We start from the raw sequence: 15884 nt of genomic DNA, 5'->3' as shown, positions 1-15884 counted from the left end.
GCTACATGTTAAAACATATAAAAGTGAAATTGAATAAAGTCAAACGTCAATGACGACGTCAAGTGGGTTCGTATTGGATTGGTTTGGTTGGTTGGTTTGTTGATAAACGCCGCACTCAGCAATATTCCAGCTATACGACGGTGGTATGTAAATAATCGAGTCTGGACCAGACAATCCAGTGATTAATATTATGAGCATCGATCCACGCATTTGGGATCGATGACATGCATCAACCAAGTCAGTGAGTCTGACCACCCGATCCCATTAGTCGCCTTTTACGACAAGCATAGCAGTAGGAGCATGACAGTTAAAAAAAGCATGGTTTTCATTGGTTCATATATGTGTTAATATATGTGTGACCTTCCATAGGAGTTCACGTGCATATGTAATAAGCTAAATATGTGTCTGTGGTTTTCATTGGTTAATGTGAGTGACCTATCATCAGAGGTCACTTGCATGTGTAATCAGCCGAATAGTACGCTACATAATCTCACATATGAGAGCTGAATATGTTGGATTAAGTTTTTGTTCTATACTTTAGGTGTTTATTCCAAGTTACCACCTTGTTATTGTAACCAGATATCCACACCATTCTTGGATTCTAAAGTAATGCATTTATTAAAACAGTTAGCCTATATAGCCTTCACCTTCATCGAACACGGCGGGATAACTGGTTGCAGTTATCGTTCGCGTAGTATCGCTGGAAGCACATGCGTCTCTCCGGCTCACCTGCAAATCAAATTTCTAGCGTAGCGTCTAGACACTTTGCCTTCTAAAGAGTTGGATTCGTTTTGTTGGATGTTGTTGTATGCTGTTCTTGTTTGTTACTGTAACTTATTTTGCATACTATTATTCTTTTCAGCAACTGTTTTCTGCGTTTTCTCTCTCGTTCCAGGTCAGGACACTTTACATCTACAACGCAGTAATGGCGGTAAGAATTGTACCAGTATTAACTATATGCAGTGTTAAAGTACAGTTATATGGTTTACTGATATCCTATTCGCATTTCCTCGCAAAGGTTTATGTATTTAACTATGTTCAGACTCATAAGTAATATTATTTCATGTACATTGCGTTACTAGGCAGTCGCGCGTGACAGGTGGCGCCCAAAATTCATGGCGGCTACAAAACGTTTACTATTATTAAAGAACTACATATTTCAGATGTTATTCCAATTTATATGAGGTGTGGGTTCTGATGGAAACACAATTTGCAAACATTTGCTGCGTTTTTTGTCCTATCAGGCAAAAATGGGGTTTATTATGAATACCTATATGAATGTCAAATGTATCATTTTGTTTCATGTCATTAAAATAGGTCATAAGGCCTATGGATATAGGCTAAAGGCCTCCATAAACCTAAGCTTGTCATACCAAGCGACTTAGTGGACCAGGAAATCCATAAGGGTGTCATGATACACCTACTTCATGATACAATACTAATTGCCATGTTTGATTCACTACATGATACAAATCGCATTATATTTTGTGTGAATTCTTCATGTTCCATACCACCCAACAGACAACAAAATGTCGTTGATGTCAAATGGTTTGTGTTTGTATGATTGGTTAATTTATTCCTACAGTATCATAGTATAACTGACATTAAATGAAAATATAGGTTGGTGTATCATATGGGTCATATTGTCCTGTAGCAATTTGAAATACATCGCTGAAATGTGACAGCCATAGTGATCATGGTTAGTTATTTGGTTTATTTGGTATCATCAATACCCCAAGGCATGGGTCTAGTATTGTCAGTCACTGTATTGTCTTGTCCGGACCTAGCTGCAGTGGGGCGGTCAGGTAGCCTAGAGGTTAAAGCGTTAGCTCGTCACGCCGAAGACCCGAGTTCTATTCCCGACATGGGTACAATGTGTGAAGCCCATTTCTGGTGTCCCCAGACATGATATTGCTGGAATATTGCTAAAAGTGGCGTAAAACCTCACCCCCTCACTCACTCACCTAACTGCAGTAAACGTATCTGTGCTGCCAGAGCAAGATAATTGTGTTTAGATTTCCACAAACCTATCTTCCTGTGCCATACCTTATTAATTTTCTAAATTTGTTTCAGAGTGGCATTGTCTCTGTTAGCGGACATCCTACGACACGGCCAGAGCTTGGTGGACCAAGTACTCTTTCAACTGTTTTGATTGGACCATCTTGAGGTAAAGTAACGTTTTCCTTGTTTATTTGCATCTAACGTAAAACATTTTGCACAATTATTTCTATATTTTTAACCTGTATTACATTAAAAAAATAAATCCCAAAGTACCTGTTAACAAAAAAAACCATTCAGATTTAACATGTCATTAAGTTATAGTGGCCTTAGACTGCTGTTGTATCTTTTAAATTGTAATGACAACTCAAACTGCTATGGTTGAACATTGCGGGGCGGTTTTTTTCATTAAAAAAACATCAGTTAATATTCCGTGTCTCGAACACAAACCTCAGCAGTGAAATATTGCAATACTAGGATAAACCTGATAAAATAGAGTGCAGAGTTACTTCTCTTTACATCATGTTACATGAGCACTGATCTATTGCACATCTCCTGTTTGGATCATGGTGGCAGATTCTGAGGAGTTTGTGTGCTTGTTTTGCCATTTGCAAACTTGGCCAATGCAAATGTGAAATTTGCAGGAAAATCACTGGAGATAATGATTTAATATTTATATATTTACTGTATGCTAGGCATTGTTTTAGATAATGAGATTAATATTACTGTGTGTAATTGTCTCTTAAAAAATAAGCCTGAAATAGCAATCAGCTGTACATCCCACATTTTCTTCCTTATCTATCGGTTATTCACTTTAAAAAATACCCAAAATCATAACTGAGAAGAATTTGTAATGCTGTGATAGAAATACATTGTGTCTCTAACTCCTCATGTTCATTTTAAGGGGTCAGTAGAGTTAATGTAAATAATGGTGAGTTTAGTGCGCTCTGCTGATCAGTTCACACCATCTTTCCTAGGCAAGGGAGTTAACTTACTTTAAAGGTCCAGCTTCCACCCTTGCCAAACTAGGCTGGAAATTCTAAGTTATGTTTTGGCTGGACTACGAGTCTATGCATAGTCCAATCAAAATTGCATTACAAAATCGACATGTGGTTTGTAAACTGCTGTTAAGATTGCTGTTTGGGAGGGACATAGAAGGGCCATAACTCTTAAAAGCAAATTCTAGCCTAGTTTGGCAAGAATGGAAACTGGGCTTTTATAGTCTGTTAACTCAAAAAGATGAGTTCAATCACGATTTTGCCGAAATTAATATAAACAATATTTAATGATATCTTCGATTAAGTTAATATAATAGATTACAAACAAACTACTGTCACAAGCCTAATTATAAACATAATGCTGAGTGTTGCGTTGAGACAAAAACATGACATGATTCAATTCTATATACATATGATTATTTTTCAATTTGCAGATCCTGTATTGGAGACTCTAAATAAATGTAACAGAGCCATGCTTTTCTCTGCTATGATGGATTCAGACCTTTTTAACAGCGGCTTTGTCTCCAAAACCCGTAGACAACTCCCTGAAATGGAAAGAAAAGTCTTAGACCTAGCTGCGGCCACAGATATTGTACAAGGCATTTTCTACTCCATTGCCTTTACACAGGGAAGTCGGATGTTTGTGTCCTATTTTAAAAGTGGGTGCTTCTCTGGAATCAGGCCATCCATTTCCAATGTTCTTCAGGAATCGGATTCAACAGTCACTCAACTTTTACCATATAGGTGATGTTGTTAAGTATTAGTAATGTCTGTCCTTTGATACAGTTATCATAGTATGGATTCATACCAATTTCATGAAGTCAGAAAATTATTATTATCTATCTGTATAGCATTTAGCAGTCTGCAACTTTAGCCACTAGTTGGAAGCCCAAGGCTAGTAAAATTCTGTTTGGTCTATTAAACGCAGTTAAGAATAGTCCATATAACAACACTACCCCATTCATTCTACTGAAAATGATCCTAAGAGCCGAGTTCAGACTAGTACCAGTAGTAGTCTTGGCAGATTTTGGAGACTGATTATGTGTTACTTTACTAGCCTATATAGCATGAGTGGTGCAGCCCTGAATATAGTACATTTATGAATTATGCACATTATATCTTTTTTGTCCTAAGAATACTCACCCACAAAGACTTGAACAAGAAAGTTCTACAGCAACAAAAGGCAGCACTCTCTCGAAGCAAAAGCCATGTGAAACAGAATGGGCATACTGATGGTAATGTATATAGATAAATATATTGTGCTGTAAAAGGTAGCTCAAAATGGGCCATTGTTTGACAGTTTCCTTCCTACATGCCATGGTTGGTTATCAACAATCTGAAATTTCAGTTCAAGCATTTTAAATGGCATGTTGACAATCTTTGATATACTGGAAGCATTTTATTAAGCATTGTAATTTGGTACAAATTCTCAATTTGAATTTAATTCTGGTTCCTTTGTCAGCCAGTGTTCCATGTATGAATCAATTTGTATTTTATTGGACATATATGTGCAGTAATGATATAAGTTGTTTGGAAACCTCTGTTACCTTTGTTGCATTTTCTTGTTCACCGAGTAAAACCTTTTTGATCAGTATATTTTGAGTCTACGAGCCCAAACTTGGTTCTTAGCATCATATTCAGTATATTTTAGTGTTATCATATGGCATTACTAGACCAAAGAGACTTTTAATAAACCTGGGCTTCCCACTAGTGGCTAAAGTCTCAGACTGATTGTTCCTAAAATTAACCATATGGCTGCCACTAATCTTAAAGTCCATAGATAATTGAAAATCCTAAAACACAACCTGTTTTTTTTTAATCCAAAAGTAGTTAATTGCAATCATTGTCTTTTCGTTTGTTAAATGCTGCATTCACCAATATTACAACTACCAGTTTATAATGGCAGCTGTAAATAATAAACAAAATTGAAATCCTCAGTGGCTGATAAATCTGAAATATATCTACTAGCCACAGGACAAGGCATGTCTACATTCACTTGTGCTGATATTATGTTTATATTTGTCCACAAAAATTCTGAAAACCTTCATTGAAGGAAATAAATGATTTTGGCTCAGTAAATGCATCTGCCACTGAATAAGTACTTGGAGCATATTTGGTTGTCCAAGTATAGAATTCTACATACCACTGCTCGAGTCCTGTAGTCCTTTGCAGTACTGCCAATTAGTTAAGGTATTATACGTACCAGTAGAAATTTACCCTTTTTAAGGGTTCTGCTGTATGTTATCATTATAAGGACAAGTGTACTAAAACTGTTAGTTTCTATTGCTGGTATGGCACTCCAATGTGTCAAGCCCTGAGTAATCTGTGGAGTAGCTGTATTGAACTCAAAGTATGTTGACATTCATCATGTTCATCTCTTATTATGCACATACCACTACCTTAACAGCAGTTGTTATGATTGCATACTTTTGATTTTCTTTGTAAGTATGTTTATTTTCATTGTGATCATAGTCATAGTTGCTCACATTTAATGATATACCCAGTAGTTTGCTTTTGGCAGTTACATCTTATATTAGTCTAATTTCCATACGTTTCATGACTATGTTATGTTTTATTTCTGTTATCTAAAGACCACAGTGGACAATACTTTTTCTATGAAATGTTATTCTCATTTGGGGCCATCTATGTCAAATAATTTATATGAATTTATACATGAGAGGACAAGTATTGAAAAAGTAATTATTGTATATACCAACTTAGTTTGGAAAAATAGCAATAACATTATTGTAATGTTTGATTAGGTTTGTTTAAGGCATCATCAGGTTTTTTCATTGTTTGTAATTTTCATGGGTTTCTTTCAGCCTTGTGTTTCTTTAAGTATAAACATAATAAAGTATAGTTGGCCATGAATATAAGAAGAACAAATTAGACTTTTTAAAAACTTTTGTAGTTAATCAGCATGATCAGAGCAATGTTGTTGTTTTTCAGGACCCAAGAGACAATGCTACAGCCAGTATTTCAACAGCAGATGGAGTATATGCAAAGTAGTGTTTGATAAGTTGTCCATTCTTGCACAGTCTGAAGACATATCCAACAAGCTTCAGGTATCATCTGTGATTTTCAACTGTGTCAAGAAGAATGCAGATGAAAATCACATCCATGATAGGTAAACTTTATATACACGTTCCATAGTTACAGTATAAATGTTTTTATCTTGGCAGTGCCATTATCACTCTCATTTCACAAATGCTAAACTTTGATAGGCCATCATTATCGGCCGACCTGTTATGGGCTATGGAACAGAATAATAACAGAAGAGAATGTTTGGAAATAAAAGGCCAGGTGTGGAAGGCGGCGACTGGCGCTAGACCGAGCAAAGGGAGATAACTCCGAGCAGCGAAACCATGTGCTCTCCACTGTACAGCAGACGAGCTATATGCATTTGTGTCCACCCATGGAAACACGAGGGCTGGAATGGGCTCCCACTGTACAAGCAGGCAACCGAGCATACGAGCGAAACCTTATCAGGCCAGAGCCCGTCCAAACCTTGCCACACCTAACGGTATTTATTGATATAAAGCGATAATCAGCAACAACAACATGAACAACATTCATAAGGTTTTTACATTTTGCTGCTATGTACATGAAGGTGTGACAAGAGCGAGGGAAGGGAGGGTGGGTATTTTTTATGAAGGTGTATACTGGTGTACTGAAGCGGTTAAAGATGGCGATGTGAGTGTTTTTGAAATGACGTAATAAATATGACGTCACTTGAGAAACAAACAAAGACGATAACAAGGAGAAGAATTTGTTTGGCAACAAGGCCACGTGTTATGGTTGTGGTTATTTCGTATCACAAATTGGAGGGTGATAATTATTGCGGAGTCACCGAATGTATCATTATATTATGATTATAACTTAGAGTGATTATGTAAACTTGAATATGCTTGTGTATGAACAGATGAGTATGCGCCTATGTGTCCATGTGGCCGAAAGGGAATACACGATGTACACAGACTACTTGGATATGCCTGGAATTACATTAAGATTAGATGTATAAGTTAAGGTAGATTTATCAGGCGGGCCAATAACACCATTTAGCTAAATATTGCTAAATGACATTATGCATCCTCCTCCTGTTATGAATGTAACCAAATAGTCAATAAACAAAAGTCAGTGTTTGTTTTTAGCTACCTGACTGATATTATCAAGTTTCATTTACCACAAAGTTTGCTTATTTACGAACCGTCCCAATCTTGCTCACTCACTACTCCCTTCTTGGGGTGAAACTGCACATTGGTGCATCGATGCATCGTGATTTTTTTGTATCAATACAAGACGATATCGATGATGACATCCAGCATTTTTGTCAGTCAACTATCGCGAAATGTGTTGTAATTAGGGTTTCAAGTTCACTAATTAAACTAACCGCTGCAAAACATGTCTACAGCTATCTTTACCTTTTTATAGTCAAGACGTTTCCACATGATTTGACGTAAATATGCACATTGCAATACGTATTGTATCATGATCTTGCTGTTGTGTGTCACTGTACTCCCTTCACCTATGATAGTAACACATTTATTTGACTATTTTAACAGGCCTCTACACATATTTGGGCTTCATGACACTGATACACTTTTGCAAGTTCTAAAGGATCACAGAATCCATGGAAACCACGTTGTAGATGACCCTGTGGACTTCAGCAGCTTGAAAAAAGAAATAAAACCAAAAAGTGTTGAAGAAGAGTTCCACATTTTGTCATCAGTATCAAACTATCACTGGGACAATGACCAAAAAGCGAGCTACATGCAGTACTTTTCTACATACAATGAAGACACAAGGAAGTACCCTACCTCTTTAAGAAATAAAATCATATTTCACTTCTGAATTGGATGTCAAGAAAAGTATAGACAAAGTGTGAAGATGCTTTCTGCTCAACATGCTCAGGGAAACAGTGAAAACTGCACTCACTCATCATCGCTGTTTGACAACTTCTCAACACGTCTCATTGAAGGTGGCACTATTCTCTGGCAGTCTCATTCCTTTACAAAGGATGTGTTGATTATGAGTGACTATTGTCCTGAAAGTGGAAAGTTCAAGCCCCAGTCATACTGCAAAGTGACAATGCTTCATGAGGAGGAGGATACAACACATGTCCAGTGTTCTTGTTCTGTTTACAAGATGTCATGTTAATGAAAGTTACATTGAAAATGACAGCACAGAAGAAACATCTAGACACATCAGGTGTTACATGCATGCATGCCCGATTTGTGAAAGAGTATTTACTGCAAGATTATCACAATCTCTTCAATTCAGAATTTCAACCTGAATCTGACAAAGATAAAAAGTTAAGGGATTCAATGTTAGTGCAAAATCAGGAAATAGTGCTGGTTGCAGAATCTCCTCATGTAACCAAATATACAGTCAAAGGAAGAAATGAAAGTGTTGAATTTGTACATGTCAACAATAATACCTGGACTATTTCATGTCAATCAGGACTTTGTTCTGTTGGAAAATCTAAAACTGTAAAGAACTTAGAGGGATCCCAAAGGATCTGTCCACATTTATTGTCAATGAAAGAAAACCAACAACTCTGGATTCCTTCACATCAACTGAGAGCACTTCTACCCCGGTACATTCACTGAAAAGGTATGTTAAACCATGCAACAAAACCTTTGTTTGTATCTTATAATGAAAAGTACATGTAGGTATCAGGTCATGAGTTTTCCGCCTGTCCTGGCTTTGTTATCAGCAAAATCTGAATCAAAGTCACTTTAAGATGTAATACCTATACAAAGGGGTGGCTACTGGGTGTTATTTTCACTATTGTAGTTGTATTGTAATAGTAGCCCACACTATCATGACTATTGCAATAGTATTGTGATAGCAGTAAACCAACTTTAATGCTATAACTAATTGAAACTACCATATTCGACGTGATAAGCGCCCACGCCGATATTTTCTAAGATATTGGCTAGTGAACAATCCCAATTAGCACCCCTTCTGATTGATCAATGTACACAAGACTTATTTATTCACATATAATATGCACTCGTGTGTTATATGCACCGTAAATAATGGGGAATTAAATTCTGGAAAAATATATCTGTCGTACATAAACATTTCACGCTGTCAGCATGGTCAGCGTAAACCACGAAATTTATCTTTCAACTCTTCTTTTTTTTTCACCAAAATAATGTTCTAATAAGAGCCCCCTATTTCTAATTTTGAGAGTGCCTAGGGTGCTTATTACGTCGAATACGGTATTAATTTTTATGCATACTATTAACATTACCAAGGTTTCCTGTCGATATAGGGCAAATAATTGCAATAGTTTTATAGTTTGATATACCAGTACCGGTATTGTAAAATTACTATCGTAATTGGCTCATTATTTACTGATTGATAGATTTTTGTGGTTTGTTGTTAAATTCACATCTGATGCATCCATTCTTCTTAGTATTAATAAACATAATATGTCAAATACTGATAAATACTGTTCAGGAACATATGGTTGAAAAAAGGCACATTTCTTTTCACTCAGTCAAAATTGCTGATTTTATCCTTGGAATTGTTTCCTTTTAACATGTTCATAAAACTTTAGATCAGGTTTATATTTCTACACTTTTTGTTATTGCTAATGTTTGCACTTTCATCACCAGTCAAACTTCAATGTCGACACTGGCTTCTGGGACTTTGGATCACTGAGTAAACATATTCCAACTCCTCAGAGTTGCCCAAAATATAGGGAGTAAGTAGTATCTTTATCTTTAATCGCTCTGCTGTGTGAACTATTTGTGTATAGATTTCATATAGTCTGACAACAAAACACTGCAATGGAACTATCTAAATTCAAATGTAAGCTATTGAAGTCAATGCTTATTACTCATGTTTCCTAACATTAAAACATGTTAAGTGCACATTGTTTCCTCCACTGCTCTTTGTTAAAATGTTCCGTATAATATTGTATTTTAAGGGATTAATTAGGACATATCTTGTTGTATTTCAGAAATATCCACTTGCATGAAAAATGGTGCTTTCAGCACCAAACAGATGAATCTGGTTTTGTCAGTATTATCTTGCTTTGTCCTGCACTACCAGAAAACTGTTCATGTGGGGTATGTATGAATTACCAAGCACAGTATGTCCAGTTTGCTTTGTCGCTGATAGCCATAGGGACTGGAGGGATTTATCCACACCTGCTCATATTGACTTGAATGCCATATATGTATAATGTTATGATGGATCATAAATTAAGTAATTTTAGAAAAATGCTAATTTTTAACCAAACGATTAAATAAATCCTAATTTGCCTGCCAGAGGCACATGGTTAAGAATCAGCTTAAAAAACTACCCGACAGTTGCAGGTCATTTTGACTTTTTGTAACCTTATCAAACAGAACTTTGTTACCAAAAAGTCACTCTGACAGCCTTTGCTTTCAGTTCATGTCTGATGTTGTCCAATCACAAGATGTTGGCATACCGTATTCGACGTAATAAGCGCCCGGGGCGCTCTCAAAATTAGAAATAGGGGGCTCTTATTAGAATATTATTTTGATGGGAAAAAACATAGTTGAAAGATAAATTTCGTTGTTTATGCTGACAGCGTGAAATGTTTATGTACGACAGATATATTTTTCCAGATTTTAATTGCCCATAAATAAGGGTGCATATAACATGTGTGTGCGTATTATACCGAATAAATAAGTCTTGTGTACATTGATCAATCGGAAGGGATGCAAATTGGGCTTGTTCACTAGCCAATATATCAGCAAATATCGCCGTGGGCGCTTATTAGAGCGGGGCGCTTATTACGTCGAATACGGTATATATATTTTAGATCCATTTACAAGATTAAGGATGACTGGAAGAATGTATACTGTAGGGGTCAGATAATGCTCAAAATGTACTCAGGACAATCCATGAATTTACAGGTCCAATTCATATGTTACCACTGGTCCTTGTTGCTTTTTCAATCATGCACCAAGCTTTAATCTTTTTTCAGTGCACCTTCCATGATGTACAAACACCAGATGGCATTAACCTACTACAGCAGCACAGCACGAAAACAACTTTACACCCGACTAGCCCCTATTATGGCAACTGTTTGCTGTGTCATACAGAGGAAGAGGACAGTATTCATTTTTGGAGGAAGAAACCACCATTGTTGATGAACTGTCATGACTTTTTGTATAGAATTACAAGCTTTTCAAGTGACAGTGTCAAATTCACTGGTTACTGCAAAGAAATGGATCGTATGTACAAGTCAAGACACAATGAATCCAGTTTTATGTCTCAGAGTACATTTAACAACTGTTTTTTTCTCCTGGGCAGCTAATATGAAGATTGACTTCAGGAAGATTGGAGATCCATTCTGTAAATCTTCCGAAGTACTTGCATGTGATGGAACCAGTCAGTTTTAGAGATGTCAAACTTATTCGGCCCGAAATACATAATCTTTTGCAGAGTTCTTACACATCACAATTTGCAGCTGAAATACATGTACATTATTTCATAGTGTACCTTGCAGACTATGCAAAGAACTTGCTTACACATTTACCTGCTTACCAGGATGCACATAGCATCCCTAAATCTTACAATCCAGAAAGTGGCGTGGCATATCGTTTTACCGAAAGTGGAGAACAGGTTAGAAAACTCCCTATCTACAACATAAACAAGATCAGCAAAACTAAAATTTATGATGACCTACCAGCAGCAGATGAAAGATGTAACAAAGACTTCCCTAGAGTCAGCACAAGTGGACACAGTAGTTTGTTTTTCTGGTTTTTACCCATTCATGGTCATTGTCTTGGGTTCCACATAATTCCTGAAAGCGAAGGCAGAAAAGATCCATTTGCTTCCATGTTCAGGTACCTGCCTGAACCACTGACACATGTACTTTATGACTTTGCTTGTTCACTTTCTGAATACTGCTTGAATAGAGAACCTTCATTCTTTAAAGACACTTGATTCTTCCATGATTATTTCCATGGTTGTACGCATGTATGTGGCGACGCTTTCAAGTCTTCAGTGTTTGAAAATGTGGGTGTCAACACGGAAATCTGTGAGCAGTTCAATTCGTTCCTTACAAAATATCAAAGCAACTTCAACTCATTTGAGCCAGAGCAAGTTTTGTTTTCTTCTCCTTCTGGAGCAATCAAAATGGAATTAGAGAAAAACCGAAATGTTTTATCAACGATTGCAAGTTGCTTTAGATGGTTCAAAGTAAAATGTGATGAATAGTACTCACTAACATCAATGTTGCATGATACCGGTGATGTAGGACTGGTTTTAGGACTGTATATTAACGTCGTTCAAGCCCAACTAGGTTACTCAGTGCATGAGAGGTTTTTCTAGGTACTCAGATGTTTCAAATCAAACTGACACTTTGTTCTGTAATACTCTGCTGTAGATATATGATATTTTTCCAGTTATATCTATGTTGTCATACTGCTTTCCTCAAACTTTTTACATTTATGGTTTATTTTGTTGTAGTTTGAACAGTGAAATGAGTCATACATAGATTTGTTTATTTGCTTTAATGTTAGTCTTAATAAAAAGATAAAACTTACAAAATGTGTTTATTTATTTTGTTGAGAACACATATTACCTATCTGTGTAACAAAAGTATTCATTCAACAATAATACCACCAGTCATATACTAAAGAATCTTGCAACAATACAGCACACAAACAACTTCAAACAAGTAAAAAGTAATTGAGTTATTACATGATACTCAATGAATATATTAAAAAATGCTTCTTAACAAAGCTAATTATAGGCACATGCGCGTATGGTGTTATGTCATACATGATATTAACCCCATTTGAATACTGTAGACGTTATGGTTCGCCAACATACCGCATCAGGAAGAGCTAGGGTTAGGTTATATATGTCAAGTCTGATGCCGCCACAGATATGTAACCGCCCTATTTGGGTTAAGGTTTCTACCCAATATATGCCTGACAGTGATTTACAACTGGGTTATTCCTAAATACAGACGCTGATGTTCTCGTATCTCAACATAAACGTGAATCATGAGGTGCTAGGGTGAGGTTTTCTACCCAATATATGTCCGGCACTGATGTAAAACTGGATTATTCTTGAATCAGGCGCAGATGTTTTCGTATCTCAACAGAAACATGAATGGTAAGGTGCTAGGGTTAGGGTTTCTACCCATTATATGTCCGACAGTGATGTAAAAGTGGGTTATTCCTGATACAGACGATGATGTTATGAAATCTCAACAGAAACATAAATGATAAGGTGCTAGGGTAAAGGTTTCTACACAATATATGTCCGACAGTGATGTAAAACTCGATTATCCTTGAATCAGACGCAGATGTCACGAAATTTCAACAGAAACATGAATGATAAGGTGCTAGGGTTAGGGTTTCTCCCAATATATGTCCGGCACTGATGTAAAACTGGATTATTCTTGAATCAGACGCAGATGTCACGAAATCTCAACAGAAACATAAATGATAAGGTGCTAGGGTTAGGGTTTCTACTCAATATATGTCCGACAGTGATGTAAAAGTGGATTATTCTTGAATCAGGCGCAGATGTTTTCGTATCTCAACAGAAACACGAATTATAAGGTGCTAGGGTTAGGGTTTCTACTCAATATATGTCCGACAGTGATGTAAAAGTGGGTTATTCCTGATACAGACGCACATGTTATGAAATCTCAACAGAAACATGAATGGTAAGGTTCTAGGGTTAGGGTTTCTACCCAGTATATGCCCGACAGTGATGTAAAAGTGGGTTATTCCTGATACAGACGCTGATGTTATGAAATTTCAACAGAAACATAAATGATAAGGTGCTAGGGTTAAGGTTTCTACACAATATATGTCCGACAGTGATATAAAACTGGATTATCCTTGAATCAGGCGCAGATGTCACGAAATCTCAACAGAAACATGAATGATAAGGTTCTAGGGTTAAGGTTGCTACTCAATATATGTCCGACAGTGATGTAAAACTGGGTTATTCACGATACAGACGCTGCTATCACGAAATCTCAACATAAACACGAATGATAAGGTGCTAGGGTTAGGGTATCTACCAAATATATGTCCGACAGTGATGTAAAACTGGGTTTTTCCCGATACAGACGCTGCTATCACGAAATCTCAACAGAAACATGAATGATAAGGTGCTTGGGTTAGGGTTTCTACCCATTATATGTCCGACAGTGATGTAAAAGTGGGTTATTCCTGATACAGACGCTGATGTTATGAAATCTCAGCAGAAACATAAATGATAAGGTGCTAGGGTTAAGGTTTCTACACAATATATGTCCGACAGTGATGTAAAACTGGATTATCCTTGAATCAGGCGCAGATGTCACGAAATCTCAACAGAAACATAAATGATAAGGTTCTAGGGTTAGGGTTTCTACTCAATATATGTCCGACAGTGATGTAAAAGTGGATTATTCTTGAATCAGGCGCAGATGTTTTCGTATCTCAACAGAAACATGAATGATCAGGTGCTAGGGTTAGGGTTTCTACTCAGTATATGCCCGACAGTGATGTAAAACTGGATTATCCTTGAATCAGACGCAGATGTCACGAAATCTCAACAGAAACATGAATGATAAGGTGCTAGGGTTAGGGTCTCTACCCATTATATGTCCGACAGTGATGTAAAAGTGGGTTATTCCTGATACAGACGCTGATGTTATGAAATCTCAACAGAAACATAAATGATAAGGTGCTAGGGTTAAGGTTTCTACACAATATATGTCCGACAGTGATGTAAAACTGGATTATCCTTGAATCAGGCGCAGATGTCACGAAATCTCAACAGAAACATGAATGATAAGGTTCTAGGGTTAGGGTTTCTACTCAATATATGTCCGACAGTGATGTAAAACTGGATTATTCTTGAACCAGGCGCAGATGTTTTCGTATCTCAACAGAAACATGAATGATCAGGTGCTAGGGTTAGGGTTTCTACTCAGTATATGCCCGACAGTGATGTAAAACTGGATTATCCTTGAATCAGGCGCAGATGTCACGAAATCTCAACAGAAACATGAATGATAAGGTTCTAGGGTTAGGGTTTCTACTCAATATATGTCCGACAGTGATGTAAAACTGGATTATTCTTGAACCAGGCGCAGATGTTTTCGTATCTCAACAGAAACATGAATGATCAGGTGCTAGGGTTAGGGTTTCTACTCAGTATATGCCCGACAGTGATGTAAAACTGGATTATCCTTGAATCAGGCGCAGATGTCACGAAATCTCAACAGAAACATGAATGATAAGGTTCTAGGGTTAGGGTTTCTACTCAATATATGTCCGACAGTGATGTAAAACTGGATTATTCTTGAACCAGGCGCAGATGTTTTCGTATCTCAGCAGAAACATGAATGATCAGGTGCTAGGGTTAGGGTTTATACTCAATACATGTCCGACAGTGATGTAAAACTGGATTATTCTTGAATCAGGCGCAGATGTTTTCGTATCTCAACAGAAACATGAATGGTAAGGTGCTAGGGTTAGGGTTTCTACCCATTATATGTCCGACAGTGATGTAAAAGTGAGTTATTCCTGATACAGACGATGATGTTATGAAATCTCAACAGAAACATAAATGATAAGGTGCTAGGGTTAGGGCTTCTACTCAATATATGTCCGACAGTGATGTAAAAGTGGGTTATTCCTGATACAGACGCACATGTTATGAAATCTCAACAGAAACATGAATGGTAAGGTGCTAGGGTTAGGGTTTCTACCCATTATATGTCCGACAGTGATGTAAAAGTGGGTTATTCCCGATACAGACGCTGATGTTATGAAATCTCAACAGAAACATAAATGATCAGGTGCTAGGGTTAAGGTTTCTACACAATATATGCCCGACAGTGATGTAAAACTGGATTATCCTTGAATCAGACGCAGATGTCAC

General features: G+C 37.0%; 1 long non-coding RNA gene across 1 annotated transcript; it reads left to right on the top strand.

The window, feature by feature from the left end:
• The first annotated feature begins 292 nt into the window (after window positions 1-292).
• On the top strand, window positions 293-12531 carry LOC124111452. Its single transcript, XR_007219348.1, has 9 exons — window positions 293-931; window positions 2074-2167; window positions 3431-3740; window positions 4131-4231; window positions 5946-6123; window positions 7559-8609; window positions 9623-9711; window positions 9970-10078; window positions 10966-12531. It is a non-coding gene; the product is annotated as an uncharacterized LOC124111452 (long non-coding RNA).
• Window positions 12532-15884: the final 3353 nt, after the last annotated feature.

Source organism: Haliotis rufescens, unplaced genomic scaffold, assembly GCF_023055435.1.
Source record: "Haliotis rufescens isolate VD_foot unplaced genomic scaffold, xgHalRufe1.0.p SCAF_8, whole genome shotgun sequence".
Lineage (NCBI taxonomy): Eukaryota > Metazoa > Mollusca > Gastropoda > Lepetellida > Haliotidae > Haliotis > Haliotis rufescens.
Note: the sequence above shows the minus strand (reverse complement) of the source record. Positions and strands in the feature narration are given on the sequence as shown.